Raw genomic sequence first — 17,715 nt, 5'->3', positions numbered from 1 at the left:
TATCCAGTCAGACTGAGTCCTGTCCCCGTTATCCAGTCAGACTGAGTCCTGTCCCCGTTATCCAGTCAGACTGAGTCCTGTCCCCGTTATCCAGTCAGACTGAGTCCTGTCCCCGTTATCCAGTCAGTCTGAGTCCTGTCCCCGTTATCCAGTCAGTCTGAGTCCTGTCCCCGTTATCCAGTCAGTCTGAGACGTTATCCAGTCCTGTCCCCGTTATCCAGTCAGTCTGAGTCCTGGCCCCGTTATCCAGTCAGACTGAGTCCTGTCCCCGTTATCCAGTCTGAGTCTGGCCCCGTTATCCAGTCAGACTGAGTCCTGTCTGAGTCCCGTTATCCAGTCAGTCTGAGTCCTGTCCCCGTTATCCAGTCAGACTGAGTCCTGTCCCCGTTATCCAGTCAGACTGAGTCCTGTCCCCGTTATCCAGTCAGTCTGAGTCCTGTCCCCGTTATCCAGTCAGACTGAGTCCTGTCCCCGTTATCCAGTCAGTCTGAGTCCTGTCCCCGTTATCCAGTCAGACTGAGTCCTGTCCCCGTTATCCAGTCCGTCTGAGTCCTGTCCCCGTTATCCAGTCAGTCTGAGTCCTGTCCCCGTTATCCAGTCAGACTGAGTCCTGTCCCCGTTATCCAGTCAGACTGAGTCCTGTCCCCGTTATCCAGTCAGTCTGAGTCCTGTCCCCGTTATCCAGTCAGTCTGAGTCCTGTCCCCCGTTATCCAGTCAGTCTGAGTCCTGGTCCCCGTTATCCAGTCAGTCTGAGTCCTGTCCCCGTTATCCAGTCAGACTGAGTCCTGTCCCCGTTATCCAGTCAGACTGAGTCCTGTCCCCGTTATCCAGTCAGACTGAGTCCTGTCCCCGTTATCCAGTCAGTCTGAGTCCTGTCCCCGTTTATCCAGTCAGACTGAGTCCTGTCCCCGTTATCCAGTCAGACTGAGTCCTGTCCCCTTTATCCAGTCAGTCTGAGTCCTGTCCCCGTTATCCAGTCAGTCTGAGTCCTGTCCCCGTTATCCAGTCAGTCTGAGTCCTGTCCCCCGTTATCCAGTCAGACTGAGTCCTGTCCCCGTTATCCAGTCAGTCTGAGTCCTGTCCCCGTTATCCAGTCAGACTGAGTCCTGTCCCCGTTATCCAGTCAGACTGAGTCCTGTCCCCTTTATCCAGTCAGTCTGAGTCCTGTCCCCGTTATCCAGTCAGTCTGAGTCCTGTCCCCGTTATCCAGTCAGACTGAGTCCTGTCCCCGTTATCCAGTCAGTCTGAGTCCTGTCCCCTTTATCCAGTCACACTGAGTCCTGTCCCCTTTATCCAGTCAGTCTGAGTCCTGGCCCCATAACAACTTTCTGGTGATTTCATCAGTTGTTGTTATACAGTTGACTGGTGTCAGTGAATCAAGTTGATCTGTACATGACGCTCACTACAATATGGCCACGCTTGCAGCTTCTCTATTTTCTGCTACTTGGCACATAAAATGACATCAGTCAAGACATCTGTCTTCTATAAGGATTTTGTTTGTTTGTTGCTTTGTTGTTCTGTTTTTGTTGCTGATTAGTTCTTGCTAATTATTCACTCTGTTGATAGAAACAACGATATTTACTGTATGATTCAGACACACACACACAACAAAAAAATGTGTTAGAACACTTTTTATTTTTTGTAAATGTTTCACTTTAGTCATCCAAATATCTGATCAGTGATCTGATTCAGAGTTGCTCCTGTTCTGATCCCACAGAGCAGCAAGGAGACTTGATACAACATTTTGAACATAAATGCAACGGTTCATTGGATCAGTCTAAAACTTTGCACGTACACTGCTCCCATCTAGTGGCAAAAATCGAAATTGCACATGGCCTGGAATAATACATTATGGCCTTTCTCTTGCATTTCAAAGATGATGAAAAAAAATAGAACGTGTTTTCTTTTGTGTTATCTTTTACCACATCTAATGTGTTATATTCTCCTACATTAATTGCATATTTCTACAAACTTCAATGTGTTTCCTTTCAAATGGTATCAAGAATATGCATATCCTTCAGTTAGATTTGGGTATGTCATTTTAGGCAAAAAAAAAATTAAAAGGGGTCTGATCCTTAAGAGGTTTTAAGGTCTTTCCTTTCCAAATGTGCCTAATAAGTTTATTGATACATTTTCAAGTTCATAACCGTGCACTCTCCTCAAACAATAGCATGGTATTATTTCACTGTAATAACTACTGTAAATTGGACAGTGCAGTTAGATTAACAAGAATTTAAGCTTTTTGCCCATATCAGATATATCTCTGTCCTGGGAAATGTTATTGTTACTTAAAACCTCATGCTAATCACATTAGCACACGATAGCTCAACCGGCCCGCGGGGACACACCAATCCTGTAGAGGTTTTTAAGCAGCAGCTGGCCCAGAACAGACCGGCTTCATTGTACTCAGAGGGCTGATATAAATTCTATGCATGTCAGTCTCTCTTGGCTAAGAGTTGAGGAAAGACGAACTGCATCACTTCTTCTTTTTATATGAAACATTAATGTGTTGAAAATCCCAAATGGTTTGCATGGTCAACTTACACACAGCTCTAACACACACACTTACGACACCAGACATGCCACCAGGGGTCTTTTCACAGTCCCCAAATCCAGTCAGGTGCAGGAGGGCAGAGATGGGTGATAACAGACACAATGCCTCACGGCACAACGCTTCACGGCACAACGCCTCACGGCACAATGCCTCACGCCTCACGCCTCACGGAACAACGCCTCACGCCTCACGCCTCACGCCTCACGGCACAATGCCTCACGGCACAACGCTTCACGCCTCACGCCTCACGGCACAACGCTTCACGGCACAATGCCTCACGGCACGACGCCTCACGGCACAACGCCTCACGGCACAACGCCTCACACCTCATGCCTCACGGCACAACGCCTCATGGCACAACGCCTCACGGCACAACGCCTCACGGCACAACGCCTCACGCCTCACGGCACAACGCCTCACGCCTCACGGCACAACGCCTCACGGCACAATGCCTCACGGCATAACGCCTCACGCCTCACGGCACAACGCCTCACGGCACAACGCCTCACGGCACAACGCCTCACGCCTCACGGCACAACGCCTCACGGCACAACGCCTCACGCCTCACGGCACAACGCCTCACGCCTCATGCCTCACGGCACAACGCCTCTCCCCTCCATGACCTAGATAGTTTGTGTGTATGTACTGTATTGGTATTGATATGTATCCTACGTGAGCCTTTTTTAACATGTAATGTTATAGTTGATATAGTTCTGCTGTTCTTCTCTGTTCTTCTCTATTACTGTCCTGTATTACTGTCCTGTATTAATGTCCTGTATTACTGTCCTGTATTACTGTCCTGTATTACTGTCCTGTATTAATGTCCTGTATTAATGTCCTGTATTACTGTCCTGTATTAATGTCCTGTATTACTGTCCTGTATTACTGTCCTGTATTACTGTCCTGTATTACTGTCCTGTATTAATGTCCTGTATTACTGTCCTGTATTACTGTCCTGTATTACTGTCCTGTATTAATGTCCTGTATTACTGTCCTGTATTACTGTCCTGTATTACTGTCCTGTATTACTGTCCTGTATTAATGTCCTGTATTACTGTCCTGTATTACTGTCCTGTATTACTGTCCTGTATTACTGTCCTGTATTAATGTCCTCTATTACTGTCCTGTATTAATGTCCTGTATTAATGTCCTGTATTACTGTCCTGTATTAATGTCCTGTATTACTGTCCTGTATTACTGTCCTGTATTACTGTCCTGTATTACTGTCCTGTATTACTGTCCTGAATTAATGTCCTGTATTACTGTCCTGTATTACTGTCCTGTATTACTGTCCTGTATTACTGTCCTGTATTAATGTCCTGTATTACTGTCCTGTATTACTGTCCTGTATTACTGTCCTGTATTACTGTCCTGTATTAATGTCCTGTATTACTGTCCTGTATTACTGTCCTGTATTAATGTCCTGTATTAATGTCCTGTATTAATGTCCTGTATTAATGTCCTGTATTACTGTCCTGTATTAATGTCCTGTATTACTGTCCTGTATTACTGTCCTGTATTACTGTCCTGTATTACTGTCCTGTATTAATGTCCTGTATTAATGTCCTGTATTACTGTCCTGTATTACTGTCCTGTATTACTGTCCTGTATTACTGTCCTGTATTAATGTCCTGTATTAATGTCCTGTATTACTGTCCTGTATTACTGTCCTGTATTACTGTCCTGTATTACTGTCCTGTATTAATGTCCTGTATTAATGTCCTGTATTACTGTCCTGTATTACTGTCCTGTATTAATGTCCTGTATTACTGTCCTGTATTACTGTCCTGTATTACTGTCCTGTATTACTGTCCTGTATTACTGTCCTGTATTAATGTCCTGTATTACTGTCCTGTATTACTGTCCTGTATTACTGTCCTGTATTAATGTCCTGTATTACTGTCCTGTATTACTGTCCTGTATTACTGTCCTGTGTTACTGTCCTGTATTACTGTCCTGTATTAATGTCCTGTATTAATGTCCTGTATTAATGTCCTGTATTACTGTCCTGTATTAATGTCCTGTATTACTGTCCTGTATTAATGTCCTGTATTACTGTCCTGTATTACTGTCCTGTATTACTGTCCTGTATTACTGTCCTGTATTACTGTCCTGTATTAATGTCCTGTATTACTGTCCTGTATTAATGTCCTGTATTACTGTCCTGTATTAATGTCCTGTATTACTGTCCTGTATTAATGTCCTGTATTAATGTCCTGTATTACTGTCCTGTATTAATGTCCTGTATTACTGTCCTGTATTACTGTCCTGTATTACTGTCCTGTATTACTGTCCTGTATTAATGTCCTGTATTACTGTCCTGTATTACTGTCCTGTATTACTGTCCTGTATTACTGTCCTGTATTACTGTCCTGTATTAATGCCCTGTTTCCTGTTTTGTGTAGAACCCAGGAAGAGTAGCAGCTGCGTTTTCAACAGCTAATGGGGATTCTAATAAAATACCAAATGTAAACGGGGAATCAGGAGTTTACTGTAGCACGCCCCCTCTAAAAAGTCTTCCCACAAAAAAATAGCTTAGAGATCAGATTAAATGTCGATGTCAGCAAGTTCCACCTCGACAAGACACAAAACAGCTTAAAACCCCATTGTAAACCAGCTAATCAGCTTACACCACTATAAAACTTAGTCTTCTACTTAGGGGTGCCATAGACTGTGATCAGACCAGTAGTGGATGAGGAGGGATGAGGGAGGGGAGAGGAAAACAATTAGGGGTACCATAGACTGTGATCAGACCAGTAGTGGACGAGGAGGGATGAGGGAGGAGAGGAAAACAATTAGGGGTACCATAGACTGTGATCAGACCAGTAGTGGATGAGGTGGGATGAGGGAGGAGAGGAAAACAATTAGGGGTACCATAGACTGTGACCAGACCAGTAGTGGATGAGGTGGGATGAGGGAGGAGAGGAAAACAATTAGGGGTACCATAGACTGTGATCAGACCAGTAGTGGATGAGGTGGGATGAGGGAGGAGAGGAAAACAATTAGAGGTACCATAGACTGTGATCAGACCAGTAGTGGATGAGGTGGGATGAGGGAGGAGAGGAAAACAATTAGAGGTACCATAGACTGTGACCAGACCAGTAGTGGATGAGGAGGGATGAGGGAGGAGAGGAAAACAATTAGGGGTACCATAGACTGTGACCAGACCAGTAGTGGATGAGGAGGGATGAGGGAGGAGAGGAAAACAATTAGGGGTACAATAGACTGTGATCAGACCAGTAGTGGATGAGGAGGGATGAGGGAGCAGAACACAATTAGGGGTACCATAGACTGTGACCAGACCAGTAGTGGATGAGGTGGGATGAGGGAGGAGACAAAAACAATTAGGGGTACCATAGACTGTGACCAGACCAGTCGTGGATGAGGAGGGATGAGGGAGTAGAGGAAAACAATTAGGGGTACCATAGACTGTGACCAGACCAGTATTGGATGAGGTGGGATGAGGGAGGAGAGGAAAACAATTTGGGGTACCATAGACTGTGATCAGACCAGTGGTGGATGAGGTGGGATGAGGGAGGGGAGAGGAAAACAATTAGGGGTACCATAGACTGTGATCAGACCAGTAGTGGATGAGGTGGGATGAGGGAGGAGAGGAAAACAATTAGGGGTACCATAGACTGTGACCAGACCAGTAGTGGATGAGGTGGGATGAGGGAGGAGAGGAAAACAATTAGGGGTACCATAGACTGTGATCAGACCAGTAGTGGATGAGGTGGGATGAGGGAGGAGAGGAAAACAATTAGAGGTACCATAGACTGTAACCAGACCAGTCGTGGATGAGGAGGGATGAGGGAGGAGAGGAAAACAATTAGGGGTACAATAGACTGTGATCAGACCAGTCGTGGATGAGGAGGGATGAGGGAGGAGAGGAAAACAATTAGGGGTACCATAGACTGTGACCAGACCAGTAGTGGATGAGGTGGGATGAGGGAGGAGAGGAAAACAATTAGGGGTACCATAGACTGTGATCAGACCAGTAGTGGATGAGGAGGGATGAGGGAGGAGAGGAAAACAATTAGGGGTACCATAGACTGTGACCAGACAGGTAGTGGATGAGGTGCGATGAGGGAGGAGAGGAAAACAATTAGGGGTACCATAGACTGTGATCAGACCAGTAGTGGATGAGGAGGGATGAGGGAGGAGAGGAAAACAATTAGGGGTACCATAGACTGTGACCAGACCAGTAGTGGATGAGGAGGGATGACGGAGGAGAGGAAAACAATTAGGGGTACCATACTGTGACCAGACCAGTAGTGGATGAGGAGGGATGAGGGAGGAGAGGAAAGCAATTAGGGGTACCATAGACTGTGACCAGACCAGTAGTGGATGAGGTGGGATGAGGGAGGAGAGGAAAACAATTAGGGGTACCATAGACTGTGATCAGACCAGTAGTGGATGAGGAGGGATGAGGGAGGAGAGGAAAACAATTAGGGGTACCATAGACTGTGACCAGACCAGTAGTGGATGAGGAGGGATGAGGGAGGAGCAGAAAACAATTAGGGGTACCATAGACTGTGACCAGACCAGTAGTGGATGAGGTGGGATGAGGTAGGAGAGGAAAACAATTAGGGGTACCATACTGTGACCAGACCAGTAGTGGATGAGGAGGGATGAGGGAGGAGAGGAAAACAATTAGGGGTGCCATAGACTGTGATCAGACCAGTAGTGGATGAGGAGGGATGAGGGAGGAGAGGAAAACAATTAGGGGTACCATAGACTGTGACCAGACAGGTAGTGGATGAGGTGGGATGAGGGAGGAGAGGAAAACAATTAGGGGTACCATACTGTGACCAGACCAGTAGTGGATGAGGAGGGATGAGGGAGTAGAGGAAAACAATTAGGGGTACCATAGACTGTGACCAGACCAGTAGTGGATGAGGTGGGATGAGGGAGGAGAGGAAAACAATTAGGGGTACCATAGACTGTGACCAGACCAGTAGTGGATGAGGAGGGATGAGGGAGGAGAGAAAAACAATTAGGGGTACCATAGACTGTGACCAGACCAGTAGTGGATGAGGAGGGATGAGGGAGGAGAGGATAACAATTAGCCCAACAGATGAACAGAGCAGTAAAGAAGACAGAATCCTGGTGATGGGCATCTTTAACCATATGGTGGCTGCTGCTCTCTGCTCCATACTTATCTGTAACACTGATGACCTCTGCTAGATTTACCCGGTAACTAATTAGTGTTCTGAGAGAGGCCACTGATTGGCTATTTTTCTTTAATTGGTTGGATTTATCTCATTAAATGTCTTGTTTTTTTTGTTTTTTTTTTGTCGTGAGTCACAATGAAAATAGTAAAGACACACACATGCCTTCTCGTTGTAAATCTCTGTCAATTCCAGTCCTTACTGTAGGTACCTCCAATGTAACACAGTTTTACTCTAGCCCAGTACTGACACACCTAATTCAACGACTCAATTCATCGAAAAGATGACACAAACTGGCAAACAGGTATCACAACAGTTTTGAAAATATGTACCTGTACTTTATGTGGTTGACTTGGGCCGTGACATATTTGGGTGCTTGTCCGAGATGCATAGCATCATTTACACACATAGTAAACAAGGATAAAGAAACTATCTTGTCTCTTACAGATTAAAAAAAAAAGGCATCTGCCATTTTTAAGATCACCACAAACGATGAGGTTAACCTCTAACCTCAAATTCCAGGGTTAACTCCGGGTTAACTCCACGACAAACCAGACAGAAAGGTCACAGTAGGTGACGTGTCGGGACCAGGCTCGCCTCTAACGTCATTTCGTGGAGAAGTGGGCGGCAGGGAGCCTAGAGCGTTGGGACAGTAACCGAAAGGTTGCTGGTTCGAGCCGACTGGGTAAAATATATATCCATATGCCCTTGAGCAAGGCACTTAACCCTAAATTCTCCTGTAAGTGGCTCTGGATCAGAGTGTCTGCTAAATGACTGAAATGTTAAAGCAGACTAGTGTACACTCCAGTTAACATGGTCGTGTGAGTTGGCATGGAAGATCAGAGTGTCTGCTAAATGATTGAAATGTTAAAGCAGACTAGTGTACACTCCAGTTAACATGGTAGTGTGAGTTGGCATGGAGGATCAGGGGCGAAAGATGCATATTTTAACAGTCTTCTCATTATCTGTAAAGGAAATGCTTTGGTCGATCGCACAGCTCTGCCTCGTGCCTCATGCCCTGACTTTAATCTACCAGGTCGCGGTGGTGAGATAATTAAGGTGGGGTGGACACAGCTAATAGCTTTCTACAAGAAACAGATATACAGTATATACATATATAAGAAATATAGCATGAAATATATACATATTCCTATTGTGTATGTTTCACAGGACATGGTATTCAGACCCGTTGGCTACCCTGCCGCCCCAGGGTAGCCTGGTATTCAGACCCGTTGGCTACCCTGCCGCCCCAGGGTAGCCTGGTATTCAGACCCGTTGGCTACCCTGCCGCCCCTGGGTAGCCTGGTATTCAGACCCGTTGGCTACCCTGCCGCCCCAGGGTAGCCTGGTATTCAGACCCGTTGGCTACCCTGCCGCCCCTGGGTAGCCTGGTATTCAGACCCGTTGGCTACCCTGCCGCCCCAGGGTAGCCTGGTATTCAGACCCTTTGACTATTGTGTATGTTTTGATACGTTACAGTCCTATTCTAAAATTGATTAAATAAATAACAAAATCCTCAGCTATCTACACACAATACCCCATAATAACAAAGTGGAAACAGGTTTTTAGAATTGTTTGCAACTGTATTAAAATAGAAAAACAGATATAACTGTTCAGGGGTAGAACGACACATTTGAACCTTGTCAGCTTGAGGATTTGAACTTGCAACCTTCCGGTTACATGTCCAACACTCTAACCACTAGGCTACCCTGCCGCCCCTTCACTCTAACCACTAGGCTACCCTGCCGCCCCTCCACTCTAACCACTAGTCTACCCTGCCGCCCCTCCACTCTAACCACTAGGCTACCCTGCCGCCCCTCCACTCTAACCACTAGGCTACCCTGCCGCCCCTCCACTCTAACCACTAGGCTACCCTGCCGCCCCTCCACTCTAACCACTAGGCTACCCTGCCGCCCTCCACTCTAACCACTAGGCTACCCTTCCGCCCCTCCACTCTAACCACAGGGCTACCCTGCCGCCCTCCACTCTAACCACTAGGCTACCCTGCCGCCACTCCACTCTAACCACCTGGCTACCCTGCCGCCACTCCACTCTAACCACTAGGCTACCCTGCCGTAAAAAGAAGATATAAAAACACACGTTTGATTAAAGCAGATAGAAGATCTGCTAATGATCCCTGTAAGGATTTCAGACAGTATCCTGACTAGTTCCAGACATCTGTTCATCACCGGACTCACTGAGAATAAACATGTGTCTGGATCTGCAGCAGTTACAACTCTTTACCTTGTATCGTTTGGGAGAAAAGCCAGGTGTTTGGAGTGATATACATTATTAGGGATGTTCTGTAAGGTAGGACAGAATGTTTTTTTTAAATACTTTCTAATATTAATTTGAGTGTAAAATCATTAATTTTACTTAAATATCATGTTTTAAATGTTTTATTCCATTATTAAAGTTACCAAGAATAAGAAAGTGGGGGAATTGTAAAGATGGGGTCGATAGAAAACAAATGTGATATCTCAGCGATACTTGGAAACATTTGGTTTATGTACAATACAGTACATTCAAATCTTCATAACATTTACACCTACGAATGTGATCATGGACTTACAGCCAAATCCTTGACCCAAAGACGATCTCCGGTCTCTATATAGAAAATGATCCTATCTGTCCACTGTGCCTGTTGTTCACAGTATGACCACCTGCTGTTAGTTAGACAGGTGGAACAGGCCATTGGATGGCTTTACGTAACAACACACCTGGTTACAGCAGGACAGATGATAGCAACACGAGTTGTGCAGTGTAGACTTGCTTAGATGAGCAGGGCAGAGATTATGGCAAGACAAAGAGATTAGGAATGGGAGTGGGGAGAAGCCTAATATTAGAACTCAATGTATGATTACAGCCTTTGGATTGTGATGTAACAATATTAATGAATGTTTATATTTCACATACAGGACATGCCCTGAATCACACCAAACCTGCTCTGTTACAGTACAATCGCATTGATTTATTATCATTTTATTTCCTTAATTATTTACATATTTACCTTTTTCTATGTTTTTATTTTTTAATACATTCATGTTTCTGATATTCCTGTATCAATTCATTACTACTGTATATCAAATTATTCATAACCAATTATATATAAGTCTAATAAAGTACTTAGTATGAGTGCTGACTGTGGCAGTGTGGAGGCCCAGACATCAATGTGTGTGTGTGTGTGTGTGTGTGTGTTGAGGGAGTGTTATGTTAACCAGGTGATAATGCCTTCTGTACGATCGATCTTGAGCCTCTTACCTGTGCGTCAGGTGGAAAAGCTCGGGCCGCCCCACCAACACCCCACCTCCTCCACCCCTGACAAAGCTCACGCCACCTCTTCACTCAGCTTACTGCAGGATCTGGACTCATGTACACGATAAAGATTGCATGAGGACAATGTGACCTTGTTGATTGTCTTGTCCTTTAATCAATAAGTTACTGTAATTTTTATTTATTTATTTAACCTTCATTTAAATAGGCAAGTCATTTACAATGACAGCCTAGGAACAGTGGTTTAACTGCCTTGTTCAGGGGCAGAATGATAGATATTTACCTTGTCAGCTCAGGGATTTGATCTAGCAACCTTTATGGTTACTAGTCCAACACTCTAACCACTAGACTACCTGCTGGTTACTGACCCAATGCTCTAACCACTAGGCTACCTGCTAGTTACTGACCCAATGCTCTAACCACTAGGCTACCTGCTGGTTACTGGCCCAATGCTCTAACCACTAGGCTACCTGCTGGTTACTGGCCCAACGCTCTAACCACTAGGCTACCTGCTGGTTACTGGCCCAACGCTCTAACCACTAGGCTACCTGCTGGTTACTAGTCCAACACTCTAACCACTAGGCTACCTGCTGGTTACTGGCCCAATGCTCTAACCAATAGGCTACCTGCTGGTTACTAGTCCAACACTCTAACCACTAGGCTACCTGCTGGTTACTGGCCAAATGCTCTAACCACTAGGCTACCTGCTGGTTACTGGCCCAACGCTCTAACCACTAGGCTACCTGCTGGTTACTAGTCCAACACTCTAACCACTAGGTTACCTGCTGGTTACTAGTCCAACACTCTAACCACTAGGTTACCTGCTGGTTACTAGTCCAATACTCTAACCACTAGGCTACCTGCTGGTTACTAGTCCAACACTCTAACCACTAGGCTACCTGCTGGTTACTAGTCCAACACTCTAACCACTAGGCTACCTGCTGGTTACTAGTCCAACACTCTAACCACTAGGCTACCTGCTGGTTACTGGCCCAACGCTCTAACCACTAGGCTACCTGCTGGTTACTAGTCCAACACTCTAACCACTAGGCTACCTGCTGGTTACTAGTCCAACACTCTAACCACTAGGCTACCTGCTAGTTACTGGCCCAACGCTCTAACCACGAGGCTACCTGCTGGTTACTAGTCCAACACTCTAACCACTAGGCTACCTGCTGGTTACTAGTCCAACACTCTAACCACTAGGCTACCTGCTGGTTACTAGTCCAACACTCTAACCACTAGGCTACCTGCTGGTTACTAGTCCAACACTCTAACCACTAGGTTACCTGCTGGTTACTAGTCCAACACTCTAACCACTAGGTTACCTGCTGGTTACTAGTCCAACACTCTAACCACTAGGTTACCTGCTGGTTACTAGTCCAACACTCTAACCACTAGGTTACCTGCTGGTTACTAGTCCAACACTCTAACCACTAGGTTACCTGCTGGTTACTAGTCCAACACTCTAACCACTAGGTTACCTGCTGGTTACTAGTCCAACACTCTAACCACTAGGTTACCTGCCGCCCTAATATACTGTATCAATGCATTTCAATTTCCAGTCCAAATCAACCATAGTAAGAATTCCTAGGAGAAGTTTACATTCTGAAAATGCAAGGACACATTCAACAACTAACCTCTGCTCCCAGTCAATAACTCCCAACCCACACAGATCTACAGTAGCATGGAAGATGCACAGCGCATTCAGAAAGCATTCAAACCCTTTGACTTTTTCCACATTATGTTACATTACAGCCTTATTCTAAAATTGATTTTTTTAAATTCCCTCATCAATCTCCACACAATACCCCATAATGACAAAGCGAAAAACAGGTTTTTAGACATTTTTGCAAATGTATAAAATAAAATAAATCAGATACCTTATTTACATAAGTTTTCAGACCCTTTGCTATGAGACTCGAAATTGAGCTCAAGTGCATCCGTTTTCCATTGATCATCCTTGAGATGTTTATACAACTTGGAGTCCACCTGTGGTAAATTCAATTGATTGGACATGATTTGGAAAGGCACACATGTCTATATAAGGTCCCACAGTTGACAGTGCATGTCAGAGTAAAAACCAAGCCATGAGGTCGAAGGAATTGTCTGTAGAGCTCCGAGACAGGATTGTGTTGAGGCACAGATCTGGGATACCAAAAATGTCCGCAGCATTGAAGGTCCCCAAGAACACATAATTCTTAAATGGAAGAAGTTTGGAACCACCAAGACTCTTCCTAGAGCTGGCCGCCCGGTCAAACTGAGCAATCGGAGGAGAAGGTCCTTGGTCAGGGAGGTGACCAAGAACACGATGGTCACTCTGACAGAGCTCTAGAGTTCCTCTGTGGAGATGGGAGAACCTTCCAGAAGGACAACCATCTCTGCAGCACTCAACCAATCAGGCTTTCATGGTAGAGTGGCCAGACGGAAGCCACGCTTCTGTAAATGTCAAATGGCAGCTCGTTTGGAGTTTGCCAAAAAGGCACCTAAAGGACTCAGACCATGAGAAACATAGTTTAATGAAACCATTATTAAATTATTTGGCCTGAATGCCAAGCATCACATCTGGAGGAAACTTGGCACCATCCCTACGGTGAAGCATGGTGGTGATAGCATCATGCTGTGGGGATGTTTTTCAGCAGCATTGACTGGGAGACTAGTCAGGATTGAGGGAAAGATGAACGTGGCAAAGTACAGAGAGATCCTTGATGAAAACCTGCTCCAGAGCGCTCAGGACCTCAGACTGGGGTGAAGGCCTACCTTCCAACAGGACAACATCCCTAAGCACACAGATAAGACAACGCAGGAGTGGCATTGGAACGTGTCTCTGAATGTTTTTGAGTGGCCCTGCCAGAGCCCGGTCTTGAACCTGATCAAACATCGCTGGAGAGACCTGAAAATAGCTGTGCAGCGACGTCCCCATCCAACCTGACCTGAGCTTTGAAAGGATCTGCAGAGAAGAATGGGAGAAACTCCCCAAGTACAGGTGTGCCAAGCATGTAGCTTCATACCCAAGAAAACTCAAGGCTGTAATCGCTGCCAAAGGAGCTTCAACAAAGTACTGAGTAAAGGGTTTGAATACGTATGTAAATGTGATATTTCAGTTTTGAATTGTTTTATACATTTGTTAAATTTGCAAAAACATGTTTTTGTTTTTTCATTATAGGGTATTGTGTGTAGATTGATGAGGGGGGGGGGGGGGTATTTAATCAATTTTAGAATAAGGTAACAAAATGTGGGAGAAGTGAAGGGGTCTGAATACTTTCCCGAATGCCTGACTGCATGCATGTCACAAATAGCAAGAGAGGCAACTAAGTGCCATGGCTTCTAAAGTCAGGTCACACCCAACCAGTAGTGTGGTAGTATCTCATCTCATCCTTAACCTGCACTAACACCCTGCCTGTCTGTCCTGTCCAGACAGCACTGTGCTGAAGTCAGGTCACACCCAACCAGTAGTGTGGTAGTATCTCATCTCATCCTTAACCTGCACTAACACCCTGCCTGTCTGTCCTGTCCAGACAGCACTGTGCTGAAGCCAGGTCACACCCAACCAGTAGTGTGGTAGTATCTCATCTCAGCCATAACCTGCACTAACACCCTGCCTGTCTGTCCTGTCCAGACAGCACTGTGCTGAAGTCAGGTCACACCCAACCAGTAGTGTGGTAGTATCTCATCTCATCCTTAACCTGCACTAACACCCTGCCTGTCTGTCCTGTCCAGACAGCACTGTGCTGAAGTCAGGTCACACCCAACCAGTAGTGTGGTAGTATCTCATCTCATCCTTAACCTGCACTAACACCCTGCCTGTCTGTCCTGTCCAGACAGCACTGTGCTGAAGCCAGGTCACACCCAACCAGTAGTGTGGTAGTATCTCATCTCATCCTTAACCTGCACTAACACCCTGCCTGTCTGTCCTGTCCAGACAGCACTGTGCTGAAGTCAGGTCACACCCAACCAGTAGTGTGGTAGTATCTCATCTCATCCTTAACCTGCACTAACACCCTGCCTGTCTGTCCTGTCCAGACAGCACTGTGCTGAAGTCAGGTCACACCCAACCAGTAGTGTGGTAGTATCTCATCTCATCCTTAACCTGCACTAACACCCTGCCTGTCTGTCCTGTCCAGACAGCACTGTGCTGAAGTCAGGTCACACCCAACCAGTAGTGTGGTAGTATCTCATCTCATCCTTAACCTGCACTAACACCCTGCCTGTCTGTCCTGTCCAGACAGCACTGTGCTGAAGTCAGGTCACACCCAACCAGTAGTGTGGTAGTATCTCATCTCATCCTTAACCTGCACTAACACCCTGCCTGTCTGTCCTGTCCAGACAGCACTGTGCTGAAGTCAGGTCACACCCAACCAGTAGTGTGGTAGTATCTCATCTCATCCTTAACCTGCACTAACACCCTGCCTGTCTGTCCTGTCCAGACAGCACTGTGCTGAAGTCAGGTCACACCCAACCAGTAGTGTGGTAGTATCTCATCTCATCCTTAGCCTGCACTAACACCCTGCCTGTCTGTCCTGTCCAGACAGCACTGTGCTAAATGAGGGACACACTTGACAAACACAGATGGGTATTTTGCATTCCTACGGCCACTAGTATTTGTTGACTTAGTTTTAGTTGCTGTATATTACAGATCATTTTCGTTCTGGGCCTCTGTCTCAAATGGCACCCTAATCCCTATTGTACACTACATTTGACCAGGAGTCAGACCCTATCTCTCCTGTCCTGACATACCCAGCATGCAATGCACCATACTGACTGTTCCTCTCTCTCCTGTCCTGACATACCCAGCATGCAATGCACCATACTGACTGTTCCTCTCTCTCCTGTCCTGACATACCCAGCATGCACTGCACCATACTGACTGTTCCTCTCTCTCCTGTCCTGACCTGCCCAGCATGCACTGCACCATACTGACTGTTCCTCTCTCTCCTGTCCTGACATACCCAGCATGCACTGCACCATACTGACTGTTCATCTCTCTCCTGTCCTGACATACCCAGCATGCACTGCACCATACTGACTGTTCCTCTCTCTCCTGTCCTGACATACCCAGCATGCACTGCACCATACTGACTGTTCATCTCTCTCCTGTCCTGACATACCCAGCATGCACTGCACCATACTGACTGTTCATCTCTCTCCTGTCCTGACCTGCCCAGTTAGCACCATACTGACTGATCCTATCTCTCCTGACATACCCAGAATGCACTGCACCATACTGACTGTTCCTCTCTCTCCTGTCCTGACATACCCAGCATGCACTGCACCATACTGACTGTTCATCTCTCTCCTGTCCTGACATACCCAGCATGCACTGCACCATACTGACTGTTCATCTCTCTCCTGTCCTGACATACCCAGCATGCACTGCACCATACTGACTGTTCATCTCTCTCCTGTCCTGACCTGCCCAGTTAGCACCATACTGACTGATCCTATCTCTCCTGTCCTGACGTACCCAGCATGTAACTGCACCATACTGACTGCTCCTGTCTCTCCTGTCCTGGTTTTGACCACAGCCAGGGTATATGGTGCCATTTGGGAAATAATTGGCACCCTTTGGGCTCCCGAGTGGCGCAGCGGTCTAAGGCACTGCATCGTATTGCTGGAGGCGTCACTACAGACCCTGGTTTGATCCCGGGCTGTATCACAACCAACCGTGATCGGCAGTCCCATAGGGCGGCGTACAATTGTCCCGGCGTTGTCCGGGTTAGGGGAGGGTTTGGCCGTGGAAGGCTGTCATTGTAAAAGAAGAATTTGTTCTTGCCTCGTTAAATAAAAGTTAGATGAAAATAAATATTCCCTATATAGTGCACCACTTTTGACCGGTAGCTTATTACCTATGGGTACTGGTCAAAAGTGATGCACTATGTAGGGGAAAGGATGTAATTTGGGACGCAGACACAGTAAGCCCGAACCTGCTTGCTGAAGGACACCTAAAAGCAGGCAGGTGGCTGACCATTCAGGGGCTGCTGCATGAGCGTTGCCTCTGATCCATAAGAGGTGTGTGTGCCATAATCGTGCCCTCTTCTCACACGTCTGTACTAGCAGCATGGCAGTTGGCTGTGTTAAGTGTCTGGGTGGGGGGGGGAGATCTAGGGTGGGTGGGGGGATCTAGGGTGGGGAGATCTCCTAAACTAGCCAGGCGATGTGAGCTCCGTCAAAGGGCTCAGCGAAGCTCCAATCTGACACTGATCTCCTCTCCTCCAGCCAAGCGCTGAGCGGCTGACCTCGGGTGCATCCCAAACGTCTTCCCGTTCCCCATATAGTGCCCTCCCTTTGACCCTCCCCTCTCTGATAGGGCACTATGTAGGGAATAGGGTGTCATTTGGGACACAGTCCTAACCCTGCTGGCTGAGGCCGGGCGCCACAGTGTCCTCCCACCCTCCTCCCTGGGCCGTCCGTTCTGCTGAGGACAGCACCACAAGGCTTTGAGAAGCAGCTGTTTACCATCAGAGATCTAGGTCAGGACAGGAGAGACAGGAGCAGTCAGTATGGTGCAGTGCATGCTGGGCAGGTCAGGACAGGAGAGATAGGAGCAGTCAGTATGGTGCAGTGCATGCTGGGCAGGTCAGGACAGGAGAGATAGGAGCAGTCAGTATGGTGCAGTGCATGCTGGGCAGGTCAGGACAGGAGAGACAGGAGCAGTCAGTATGGTGCAGTGCATGCTGGGCAGGTCAGGACAAGAGAGAGAGGAGCAACACAGGAGA

The sequence above is a fragment of the Oncorhynchus masou genome, unplaced genomic scaffold, assembly GCF_036934945.1.
Source record: "Oncorhynchus masou masou isolate Uvic2021 unplaced genomic scaffold, UVic_Omas_1.1 unplaced_scaffold_921, whole genome shotgun sequence".
In the NCBI taxonomy this organism is placed as follows: domain Eukaryota; kingdom Metazoa; phylum Chordata; class Actinopteri; order Salmoniformes; family Salmonidae; genus Oncorhynchus; species Oncorhynchus masou.
The sequence above is the reverse complement of the archived record's forward strand: the minus strand, read 5'-3'. Positions refer to the sequence as shown.